Raw genomic sequence first — 12,867 nt, 5'->3', positions numbered from 1 at the left:
CAACTTTTCATTACCGAGGTCCTGCAGACTTACACGTTCAAGTGTGCGTGTGCATGTGAAATTGACCAACTGCTCTGTTTGGCCTGCCCACCAAATATTTTGTGAATGTTCCATAAAGAGAAATGTGCAAAATCACTAGTTTGGAAGGTGCATCTCTGTTCCTTATGTTTAAAAACACCATATTATTATTTCCGATCCATCTCGGACATCACCTCTGAAGGTCATAAACCTCAATGTGCCAGTCAAACACGTCTAATGTCATCTTGGTAACCTTTAATGTTAAGATATCATTTTGTAATGGGAACACCTCTCTGATGTGAGATGCCCTTTGTTCAGCCAGCAAATATACAAATAATTATGTGGCTTGTGATTCAAAGACTTTCTTTTCTTGCACTCGACTTCCCCATGTGTTTGACTATGACAATGAAAAATAAAAGTAGATGATCTGCAGGCCACGTTCAGGATAAGGCATAGAGAATAGTAGGTGTACAAAAACATCAAACATGAAGCCGAATGCATAACATCTGGATAGTGCATTAGCAGTCTGGTCAGATATAAGTGATTTTTTGGTAAGGTCACTAACACGTCTTGCGCAGAGCAGGATGAAGAGTGATGGTGACAGTAAAGTAGTGCTGTGACTCGCTGACCCTCCTGTGCTACCACTCCTGGGACACCTGGGAAGAGTTTTTAACAATACCCATGACAGCTATGGTCTACACAGAGGCGTTATTTAAGACATTTAGAAGTTACGGAATTTTCGCTGCAACTTATTTTAGCGTCCTAGTGCAGACTTCAAACATCACATACACAAATAAAGTTGGACCAAATTCCCTCTGATTTGATTAAAACCGATAATGGTGTCGTTTTTGAAAACTTTTATCCCTTTAAATCGCTGTTGATATGTAAATGAGCGGCCAAAACGCATACAATTTTTTCCATTTATAGTTGAAAATGGTGTCATGAAATGGCCTTTTACTCTCATTAAAGGGATAGTTCACTTTGAAATTAATTTCTGATATGTTTTAGCTTACCTCAAGGACATCCAAGATGTAGGTGTCTTTGTTTCCACAGCATTTTCAATTTTTGACTTTTTTTGGTCAAACTGTTGTTGTCTGTCAGTCATATAATGCCGTTTTAGGGGGTCCACCTCAAAGAGCATGCACAGAGAAGTCAAAATTAAACATGATTTAATGACTTAGTACACATTGATGGCCTAAGACACGAAACGAGCGGTTTGTGTGAGAAAACGAACAGTATTTATATAGTTTTTTACCTCTTGTTAACAGCCGTCGAACTGATCTGAATCAGATGTCCAACTGAACCGAACTGAACCGTCTCCAACGTGACGCCGGAAGTGATCGCGTGCGTATGTACGTCACGCATTGTTTACACTGAGATTTCGGAAATTTTACCTTTCACTAAACATATTTAGATATACAGGAAATCGCAATGGAAGACGATTTCGGTATATCTAAATATGTTTAGTCGGCTGTTAATAAGAGGTAAAAACTATATAAATACTGTTCGTTTTCTCACACAAACCGCTTGTTTCTTGTCTTAGGCCATCAATGTGTACTTACATTTATAAGTCATTAAATCATGTTTAATTTTGACTTCTCTGTCCATGCTCTTTGAGGTGGTGGTGACCATAGGCCTGCAGACTGACAGACAACAACGGTTTGACCTAAAAATATCAAAACTGAAAATCCTGTGGAAACAAAGACACCAACATCTCGGATGCCCCTGAGGTAAGCTAAAACATATCTAAAATTAATTTCAAAGTGAACTATCCCTTTAATTTGCAACTTCTGTACATGCCAACTAACTCTCATTAGAGTAGTTAGTAGTTAGACTTCATTGGTAGCTAGTAAGTTACTTATTGTCAGTATATTACTTATTGTTAGCATAGCAGAGTCTCTTAATAATTTAAGGACTGCTGGATGACATGTTATATTTAGTTGAATGTCTAAGTGGAATATCAAAGCATTACCTTTTGATTTATTTTTATTTGCATAATATGCTTTTCTTGCCTTATTAGTCTTTTCTTTTCAAAACTTGATTTATGAGTACATGGCTTTTGCAGGTACTTGCAACACCATTTGCGGTATTTAGCAACCATAAATAGCTCTGTCTCTGCCGGTGGATTTGTACAGTACTTGTAACTGTCTGTGGATACCAGTCCCAAAACATTTGAAAATGATTTCTAAGCTAGACGAAAGCATGTCAAGACCCCGAGATGACTTCATCACAGCTGCGGAGTGAAGATGTGTGAGTGTTTGTACAGTAGTTTTGCGCCGCGCTCTCTTCTGCCTCAGGGATAAGATGAGTGTGCTGATGTAGAGTAGAACTTTTCCTCTCCTGCACTGGCCTCTGCTCTCACCATTCTGACTATAAGGTAACGGGAAAAAAGCTATTCAAGGAAATATTGTCTAACCAAATGCATTTGTTATGTATATTTTTATGGATCGTTCATTGTGTTTTTTAAAACCATCTAAATATATTTTGTGTGAGTAAATATGTATGTTAAAATCAACGATTTTCTTAAATATCCATTTAAATTATTAAATAATTAATTAGTGTGAATTTGTGGTAATTATATTAAATGAATGATAATATTTGTTGCTTTAATAGGAACGATAAAGACAATCAGCAGTAAATGAAGCATGCAGTCACCTGATAAATTACTAGTCAACCTAAAAATCATCTTAATATATTCATTTTAAAATGTATGATTCACAATAAAGCAAAATGTGCATGTATACACAGTCACAAAGATATCAGTGTTTTTACTTAAAGATAGATCAATACAGAAGGTGTTTTTAGCCAATTTTTAACTCATAAATAAATTAAAAGGTAACACTTTATTTCAGTGTCCTTGCTACATGTCTTACATGCACTTATAACAGTAAATTATGCATAATAACATGCAACTAACCCTAAACCAAACAGTAAATCTATAGGAAGTAATTTAGTGTTACGTAGTATTTAAATAAGTAAAATAAAATGACATTAAAAAATTCCAATTATAATTTGTATTAAATATTCTTTCTAATTCACATTCCCTATAATAGCTTCTGTCCCACTTCATGATAAGTGTCTTTAACTTATTTTATGTGCATTTAAATTAGTCATTTGAGACAATGCACTTCTTGTTTGCATATGTTTTTGTACTCTTTTTTTAAATACCTGCATAATTACAGTTGTAATTAATTTTTGCAATGACATCTGTAATTACACTGTTGACCCTTCCCTTACCTCTTAAACCTAACCATACTACTAACCTTACCCGTATCTCACCTCAATAGCAGCAAAAGTGTTCTGCAATACAACATGAACACAATAAGCACATTGAACCAGACATTTGTGTTGTTGTTAAGTACATTAAATACACCTAATGAAAAGTGTGACCATTGCTTTATTTTATAATGGACCAATATCTCTTTGGTTGTGTCTTGAAACTACTCACAATGCAACAGCACATCAGTTATGGTATCGCTCATGTGCATGGCAGGTCGAGACAACCTTTATCGGTGTAATGCATTCCCGTGGGAGAGAGAAGACCTTCGCCACAATCCTAACCTTTGGCACCAGGTGCACACAAAGGGCATCAATTTAGCTAAATGTTACCAATAAAAAGAGATGTATCTACTTATCTCATATATTACAAAAGAAAACTGCAATGACATTAGGAGCTAGATAATATTTGATGGATAAATATCATGTTCATGGTAGTAAAGTTCACCAAATGAAGGCTGTCTGTAAAATGATGAAACTATGACCGAAATAATTGCAATTGTTATGAATCGCTACTTAAAGTTTATTTGCAAATGAATTATTATGTATGAATTTTTATCACACTGTAAAAAAGATATTGTTGATTTAACTTAAAAAAGTAAGTAACCTGGTTGCCTTAAAAAATTTTAAGTTGATTGAACTGGAAAAAGTGAGTTAATACAATGAAGGAGATTGATTTAATCATCAGAAACTCAAAATAATAAGTTATCTCAACTAAACAAATTATTTAAGTTGATTTGACAAAAGAAAAAATGTTGTGATAACAAATCTTGAAAATATTTTTTTTTCATCATTATTTTGTTGTGAAAGACTAAAAAATCTTGGAGGGAAAGAATCTGTATGCTAATCAAAAATAAATCATATGCATTTACACAATGTGGTGGCGAGTACAAAACGTGCCCATTATTTTATTATTATCCTGTGTTTATCAGTTGTGTATTCAGTAATTTTTTTTCCTGTTGAATTGACATTACTGATTACTGTAATTGCATCATGTGTTTGTCTGTTTAGAAAAAGTGAGAGGTTTTATAAAGCTCTTGAAAGAGTCCTGTCCATACTCATTCAATAATAAATCTTTGCACACATTTTCACAAACATCTTCAGGAATTGTGATTGATTTGTTTAAACAGATTGAGAAAAGCCTTGTCTTGTGCTGAGATTTTGCTTATTCGGCGAGGCTTTCAATGTGGGTGTCTTTTCATTGTGTATGTGATTAACCGCATGGAGTTTGATTTATATGTGCAATGTGTTTATTTAATTTATTCTAATATGCTGCTCAATATGAGCTATTTTCAAGCATCTTAAATAGATAAGGCTTTATCACTGAGGGAAGACATGAAAACAGTACGCCGTTTAGTGCGGAGTTGAGCTTCCCAGTGACTGCTAATAGGCTTTCACTAGAGCGCTTTAGCACTTTGAAGCCGAGGAGACTTAATGATCCCACAGAGTGTATTTCCATGCAGGGTAAAGCTGTTTCTCACACATTTTTTTGAACTCATCATTACTTTAGATGTATAGCCTCTTTCCCCGTAACACTTCTCCTGCATGTAATACAGCTTAAATATGTCCCTGGTATGCAAATAACACAGGCTCTTATACTCCTACATGGAAAAAAATGGAATGCCGTAACAGCTTTTTCTCCATTTCTCCTACTTCAGGCTATAAGCAAAACATGTGGAATAATAACTTCAAATTCTGAGAGCAAAAATGTTTGACTGCCTTCCTCAAAGACATCTGTGTATTTGCTCATCTTCAATACAGAAAAAAAAAAATATCGGCCTAAGGAATTTACCTAAGAATATACACACAAACACATAACTCTATCAGCACAATTATTTTTTGTAAAAAAAAACTAATACTTATTATACTCATAAAATGTTAATATAATGTTGCAGTCATCATATTATATTAATATAACATGATAGATACAGATACATAGATATGAACAACACAAAAAGTATAGTATAGACAAAAAAAATATATAACCTTAATATACAAAAAGTAAAAAAAGTATGTGTGTGTGTGTATATATATATATATATATATATATATATATATATATATATATATATATATCACTGTAAAAAAATATTTTCATGATTTGTAATCACAACATTTTTTCTTTTGTCAAATCAACTTAGATAATTTATGTAGTTCAGATAACATAATATTTTGATTTTCTGGTAATTAAATTAATCTCTTTCACTGTCTTAACTCAATTTTTCCATTTCAATAAACTTAACATTTTAAGGCAACCAGGTTACTTATTTCTTTAAGTTAAAATAACTTACAAGTTTTTTACAGTGAGAGAGAGAGAGCATTACAGTATATTAATATTCTTATTTTAGTATTAAATAGTATTAATTTATATATTAAATGTGTATATTCTGCAGGGCCGGCCCGAGGCATAAGCGAACTAAGCGGCTGCTTGGGGCCCCCTGGCCACCAGGGGGCCCCCTAATCGAGGTTATTTTTTATTTTTATTTTTTTAGATGACTTAAACAAGTGACATAAATCAATGAATGAATGAATATGACTGAATGAATAGTTCAAGACAACAAAATTCTGATTTAATGGTCAATATACCTGCCTACAAGTTACAACTGCTGCTCTGTCTGCCAGCGTTTAAGTCATACGCATAATCTTCTAGACACCTCGCGCGTGCATAGACAATTCGTGCGCAACTGCGCCTAGTCACGGTATCGGTTTAAGTTGGAGAAAATAGCCCGCAGGAGAACTTATCCTTCAAGGTGTAAGGGTAGCAGTTTGAATAAATAATAAACATAGCAGTTTGAACTCTTCTCCACTTTATTATACCACACATCAGATCTCCAAACACCCGCGACACTCCAGTAGCCTAGCAAGTGCGCACGACCCATCTACGGCAAGCCCCTAGGGGAAAAATACATTGCATACACACATACAACGAGCGCCAGAACATCATAACCGGTATTATAGTAACAGACTGTGTTGATTATGTCATGTACTATATAACAAAGTCTGTTACAATAATAATAATAACAATAATAAAGAGTTTGAGGATAGTTACTCTGTATTGAGACAGTTGAGAAATAGGCTAGTAATATTTTTAGTTTTCAACAATAGCTGAGACCCAGAAAGTTTTTTTTTTTTTAATTTAGTTTTTTTTCATGTCATCACATTGTTTAGAGCATAATAAACAAATGGTAAAAAAAAACAACAACCTTTTTGAAAAATTATATTTTATTCATATGTAATACTTTGTCCTCTGTAGTGGACACCAGGACTCAGTTGTTAAAATTAAATGACATACAATGTGTAGGCAAAAACAATGGGATTTTTTTTCCAATCACCAATACATTTTGGGGTTTCAGGATTTCTTTGAACTAAAATTTGTATAAAGATGATTATCAACTATGTTATGAAAGATATAATGGAATTAATTGATACACCAATTTACTTTATGCAATATATGGGTAAAATTGGCATAAATTAATATTCCCATTCAATGCAAAGTATCTATACACTGTATCTAATTTGCACATTAATGTGTTCTTGGAGCAACATTTAATGAGGAAAGAAGTGTAAGCATTGGCGTAATAATAAGCAACATTTTAATAATAATATCTAATATGTCATAAGAATATTGACGTATAATTTATTTACATATTCACTTGTTATGTCTCCCAGAATGCCTGATAAACATGATTTATGTCCTGATGTTCTCTACAGTGGACATGAATGAAATCAATGCCCTGTAACGCAAAGTCATTTTTTTCATTTGAAACCCCATAACATTTTCATGAGATGTTGGTTGATGAAATACAATTTGAAAAGTAGTTAGATTTAAATTATAATTACAATATATTACCATATTTCAATAAGAGTGCTACATTTGATCACTAAATTAATGTTAGACATTTTTAAAGACCAAGGAGAAGTTGTTTTCATGGTGAAACCTCCAAACATTTGGTATCTCTGTATTGCCCTGAATGTGCTCTTTACAGGACATCCAGAAAAAAAAATGTGACATGCATGGTGTCAGAGAAATACACTAAAATATAATGTCCACTACAGTGGACAAAAGTCTATTCCTGGGTCCCAGGAGGATAGGCCAAAGTATCATTGCTCTTACGTTTCTAATTTCTCAGTTTTGTCATAATTTTAGCAAATAATTTATTGTATATGTTTTGAGACAGTTTTAAGACTGTTTTCAAACTTTTTTATTTAAGTAGGCATCTATTTTTTTATTAATACATAACCTCAGTGTATTCATTTATAATGTATCATTTTTGCGTGACATTTATGTCAATAATCGTCAAACACAGGTGACTCCGCGTCGTGGGAGGGGCCCCCAAATCAAATTCTGCTTAGGGCCCCCAAAAGGCTCGGGCCGGCGCTGATATTCTGAGACTGAAATCATCAACAATAACCACATTAAGTTGCAAGCTCTCATGAAGGCAGTGATGAAGCATCGTAAAATTCCAGAGGAATTTTTGGCTCGTGAAATCTAACCTGTCAGTTTCCGTATCGGGGGGATGCCTGATCTTGGGTTGCCCAGCACATTTCATCAGTCGTCAGAATTACTGACATGTTATTGCTTAACTCATCAGCACCATAAACTCACATGGCTCTTGTGTTAATGGACAGGTCTTTGATATGGACATGACGCGTTTTCTTTTCGTCAAGAGTAAAATGAAGATGGGTTTGCGCATTTTACAGTTACTCAAACATTAAAGTCACTTTGAAATCAAAATGGATCATTTTTATTTTTATGGAGTATCGCAGTGTTTGTTGTAAATGGTTTATCCATGCACATTATTATTATTATTATGATTTTTATGTGGCCTCAAAATATCAAAATAACTTCCCTTCCTTCTTTCAGTGACTTCTCTTCTCTGGTGACGTGTTTACTGGCACGAGGGGGAGATGACCTGTCACTCACACAACCATCCAATCAATTAAAGTAAAAAATCAAATCCCGTCCTACATTTTTTCTTGTTCGAGAAGCTGTTTCTCTATTCTATTGCAACTTCCGTTTCATGCCGACCTTAAATGGAATCAGTCTGCAATCTGTTAATAAGAAATATCTCAGCACTAATGCGGACTGTGGCAGTCAAAAAGATGAGTAATTTATTAATTGAAAAGCAATTAACACATTTCTTTCCCTGTCTACAAGGCATGAAAATGATCAACACATTATTATTATAATCAGATATAACATGTCATTCAGCTCTAACACTGTCAGTCCATCCCTTACAATGATTTCTCGTTGTTATTTTAATATTATTGCTGATCCAACCTATAATTATATGCCCATAACTTTCTCATCTTTCAGAAAGCCCCTGTGTCTTTTAACACAACACCTTCAAAGCTTTTCTCGTTCGCTATTCCCAACTTATTTCTGGGAGCGCATTAGCATGTGTCTGAACTATGGCACTGCATACCTCCCCATCACTCTAATATATACATACACACAAGGGGGGAAAAGAGGGGCCGCGGGGCACACACATGTGGGTCTTTTCTTTCTTTCTCCCTCTCTCTTTCTCTTTACTATCTCACTCTCTCAGGCTGGGGCACAGGGGACTTCTCTTAAACTCCAGCAGGAGGGACACCTGTTCACTCGCCCCCTGAAGACATGAGTTCAGTATTGCTCTGTCAATCTCTCAGCATCCTGGCTGTTGAACACATGGCAGCGGCTAACCATTCACTGACTCATTGAGAATGGAATGACTGAGTAAAAACCTGAGCAGTTTAGACATGCTTTACAATTGAAAATGTACAGTTGAAACAAGAGAAAATAAACTGAATTACAAATTGCACTGTAAAAACAGGGTTTCTTTGAACATAATTTGCGTTTCATGTGGTAACCGCTAGATTAATTGGGTTTTATTTAAGCCGTGAATGATGAATGTTTAATCTGACTAAATAAACTTGGGAAATTCCATTTTTTTAATTCACTTTCAAACTGTTTTCGGAACATTTTCAAAATTACTAATCAAAAAAACACTACTAATCACTCTTTCAAAACCTAATTTACTTTCATTATCCACATTTTCTTCACATAATCAGCTTCAAAACACAATATCATGTAATGAGGTAAATTTGGTTTGCTTTGTTGCTGAATTAAAGATGTTAGAGTAAAACAGGCCACTTTAGAAAATAAACTTACATTACCTTACTTAAGGAAAATACATTAATCCATAATGTTTGCAATATTATATGTGCAGTGTTTGCTGCAAATACAGTTGACTTACCATATGACTGAGTATATGTACTATACTGTATACTAGTTGTCTGTAGTTGACACTTTCAGCGTGAATTGCGGTGATTTTGCATTCTCTACCTATCATATGACATACTGTAATGTCAAATGCCTGTATTTGTTCTCATCCGTCTTCTGAAGCATCTCTGATCAATCTTATGGAGAGTCATTGATTTTTTTTCTCTCTCTTATTCCATATTTTCACAAACATCTCTCTCTCTCTCTCTCTCTCTCTCTCTCTCTCTCTCTCTCTCTCTCTCTCTCTCACACACACACACACACACTTTGAACTTATTATCAGAGATAAATCGCTTACACTGTAACAAAAATGTATCATTAAGATATAAATTCTGAAAATTGCAATCCAGTTTTATACACTGCAAAATCTAATAGTAGTTGTAACTATCACTTTTTAGTTAACTTTACGTAATGTCTTAACTTAATTATAGTTTTAAAATTTGCATACTATTTCTTTGAAGCCAGATTTTAGCATCTTGTCTCTATTTGAACCCTTCCTTTCTGCCCCAAAAAATATAAATGCAACATAAAACCAAAAAAAAGAAATTAAATAATAAAACTAAAAACAAATAATACAATTAATAAATTTAGAATTTAGAATTAGATGATATTATGGAATTTTCACTCATTTCCTCCACGTGTGTAGTTATCTTTTTTGCCTTCGCTCATTTTACAAATACTACTTGAATGTTGAATTGTCAATACAAATAAAAATGTTGAAAGAACATCGTGAGCTGACTTTGTTAATAAATTTGTTAATTTTCCAAAATAGCTTAGTTTGAAGTCACCATTATGGTGATCAATGTCCCATTGGTGCCTGGATTCTCTTCCTATTGATGCAGCGATGCAACAAGAACAGTTATTTTTGAGGAAAAAAAAGTATGTTTTTTTTTTTTTAAAGGTGACCTAATAACTAATCTATATAAGGAATAAATTTAAATTAAAAGTTTGATAGTAAAAGCATTATGAAATGCAGTTACTGTGAATAAAATGTTTAAATAGATGAACTGTAAAAACAATTTTTTGCATTGGAGTTTAAAATAATATATATATATATATACAGTATATATATTATTTTAAACTCCAATGCAAAAATTACACTTCTTGCAAAGCCAAAATTAGTTTTGACAAAATGATAACACATAAAACCCAACCTTATGAAAGTATTGTTTTTTCTAAATTTCCCAACAATATTATGAAATGCGGTGCTATTTGAGGATTTCGACATAAAGAACTCTGACTGCAAATGAATTGCTTTGGAGAGAAGAGCTTTATAAAGACTTCAGCTAAATTACAGCAGAAGGACACATGGGATTCTACTGCTAATTTAATGTAATATGAATTGCACAGTAGAAACAGACCATTTAAAATTAATGCAACATCTGAGAAGCGCAAAGTGGGTGTACCTCATTTGCTATATAATTGCGTGCATTTGCCTCCATAATTCCCTGAATTGGTCATGCCATTTGTGGATCCAGCTGTTTTAATCACTCTCATTTGTTTAATTTGTTTGTCATATCCCTGGTCTGCACGTCCTCTCATGCATACAAACGAGCGTTCAAAGGCAGCACTTGATTCATGCAGTGGAATGTGGACGAAATCCGGATAACTTGTTTATTTTTCAACATACCAACAGTATGTTTACATTTGCAACTGACTTGCTTGCCAGTTCACAATGCTCAGCATCATTAAATAAGCACTACTCGACTGTGTCATCCTAGTAGCAGATTCTATGTGCAGCCATGAAAAATAAAATAAAAAGACTTGTTTGTTTCATTTACTGTCATTTGTGTGTAGTTATAAAATAGTAACCTCAATATCATCAAATGACTACACACACACGGACAGTTGGATCATGAAGAGAATTTGTGCTGACATAAGATAAGATAAAAGAAATGTGCTCTCATAAAACATCTTAATGTTACCTTTGACTATGTTAACATTGTTTTTGTTTTGTTTTTTTCAAACCCATCACCGTTTATGATTTGGCCTCGCTCGAAGAGCAAACCTAACTTCCTTGACAGTCTTGAGCGGCTATGAAGGGGTGAGAGGTGATAGCCTTTAGTGATACTCAAATAAACACTCTTGAAGTATTGTTCCACACAATGGACCTTTCGGCAGCCGTACGCCCCCAACAATTTCTGCTCCAGCCGTCGCGGGCTACATGCACATCTGCAGATCTATATATCACCGTGCATTGCACACCCTAACATTCCACAGAGCGCAGCGCCGGCAGTGATTTGTGCTCTTCTCTCCTACTTTTTTTTATTATTATTATTAAATTTTCATCTGCAATCTGAATGTCGTCTTGACTAAAAGCACAGCCTTTTAAATCAATCTCGCAACCCGACCGTAAACCTGAAGTGCATTATGAGGCTTACTGATGTTACAATGGCATCCGCTCACCTTCTTTCGCTCCCTCTGCACTTGGAACGCGTGTATATTGTCGTGCGCTAACAGATGGGCAATCTTGCAGCCAGAGATGCTTAAAAGTGTTTAATAAATGTAAAACAACCTATATAGTGTTGAAGAAAGGGGCCTAAAGCAGAACCAGCTGTCTGACCGTGGCAAGAGACCTTACAGAGGATCCAGGCCCATAAAGATGATGCCTAATAAAGGCCAACACGTGGACCTTACTGATACACAATACAGGGTCCTGTTGAATATTGGACAGTTTATGGGGTACAACATCATTCCTCTGGAAAAGTGGACTGAGGCCATACGTTGCTCTTGGCTAATTTATGACTTGATGGATTTTTTTCCCCCTTTATATACTCTATCAGAGGAGAACAATAAAAGGAAGCAGGTGAGGTTGGAATGTAGAGCCTTTCATGTTTTTATCCCACTCCAGAGGCACACAGACATATTATGGTCTTAGAAGGTAATACATGAAAGTGTCTAACAAATTGTCAAATTAAGGATTGGTGTCATGACCCCTGGTGGTGTCTCTTTACAGCCGTGAGCCTCTTCCACCCCTTGAGATTCTTTAAAACTGTGCAAAATTGAGAGCTACATTTATGGAATGTAGAGGAAAAAGCTGTCTTCTTTCCTATTTATCTTTGCTTTGTCTGTTTTTGCTCCGCCAATGAAAATAGTTCTGAACGCTATAGGAGAACCAACACACAGTAGTGGTGTTTTATTATTATTACGAATGTTATTTTTTTGGCATTGATTCAGATAGGATAGTTAGAAATTGGACAAGAAGCAAATGGGAAAGGATCAAGAGCCGAGATTCAAACTAGGCTGACGATGGTGCTTTGTTCCTGAATTTTATATTATTTGAGTAAATGATTCAGTGATTCATTCATAAA

This window comes from Pimephales promelas, chromosome 11 (genome assembly GCF_988280905.1).
Source record: "Pimephales promelas chromosome 11, fPimPro1.hap1.1, whole genome shotgun sequence".
Classification (NCBI taxonomy): Eukaryota; Metazoa; Chordata; class Actinopteri; order Cypriniformes; family Leuciscidae; genus Pimephales; species Pimephales promelas.
This window is presented reverse-complemented; position numbering follows the sequence as displayed.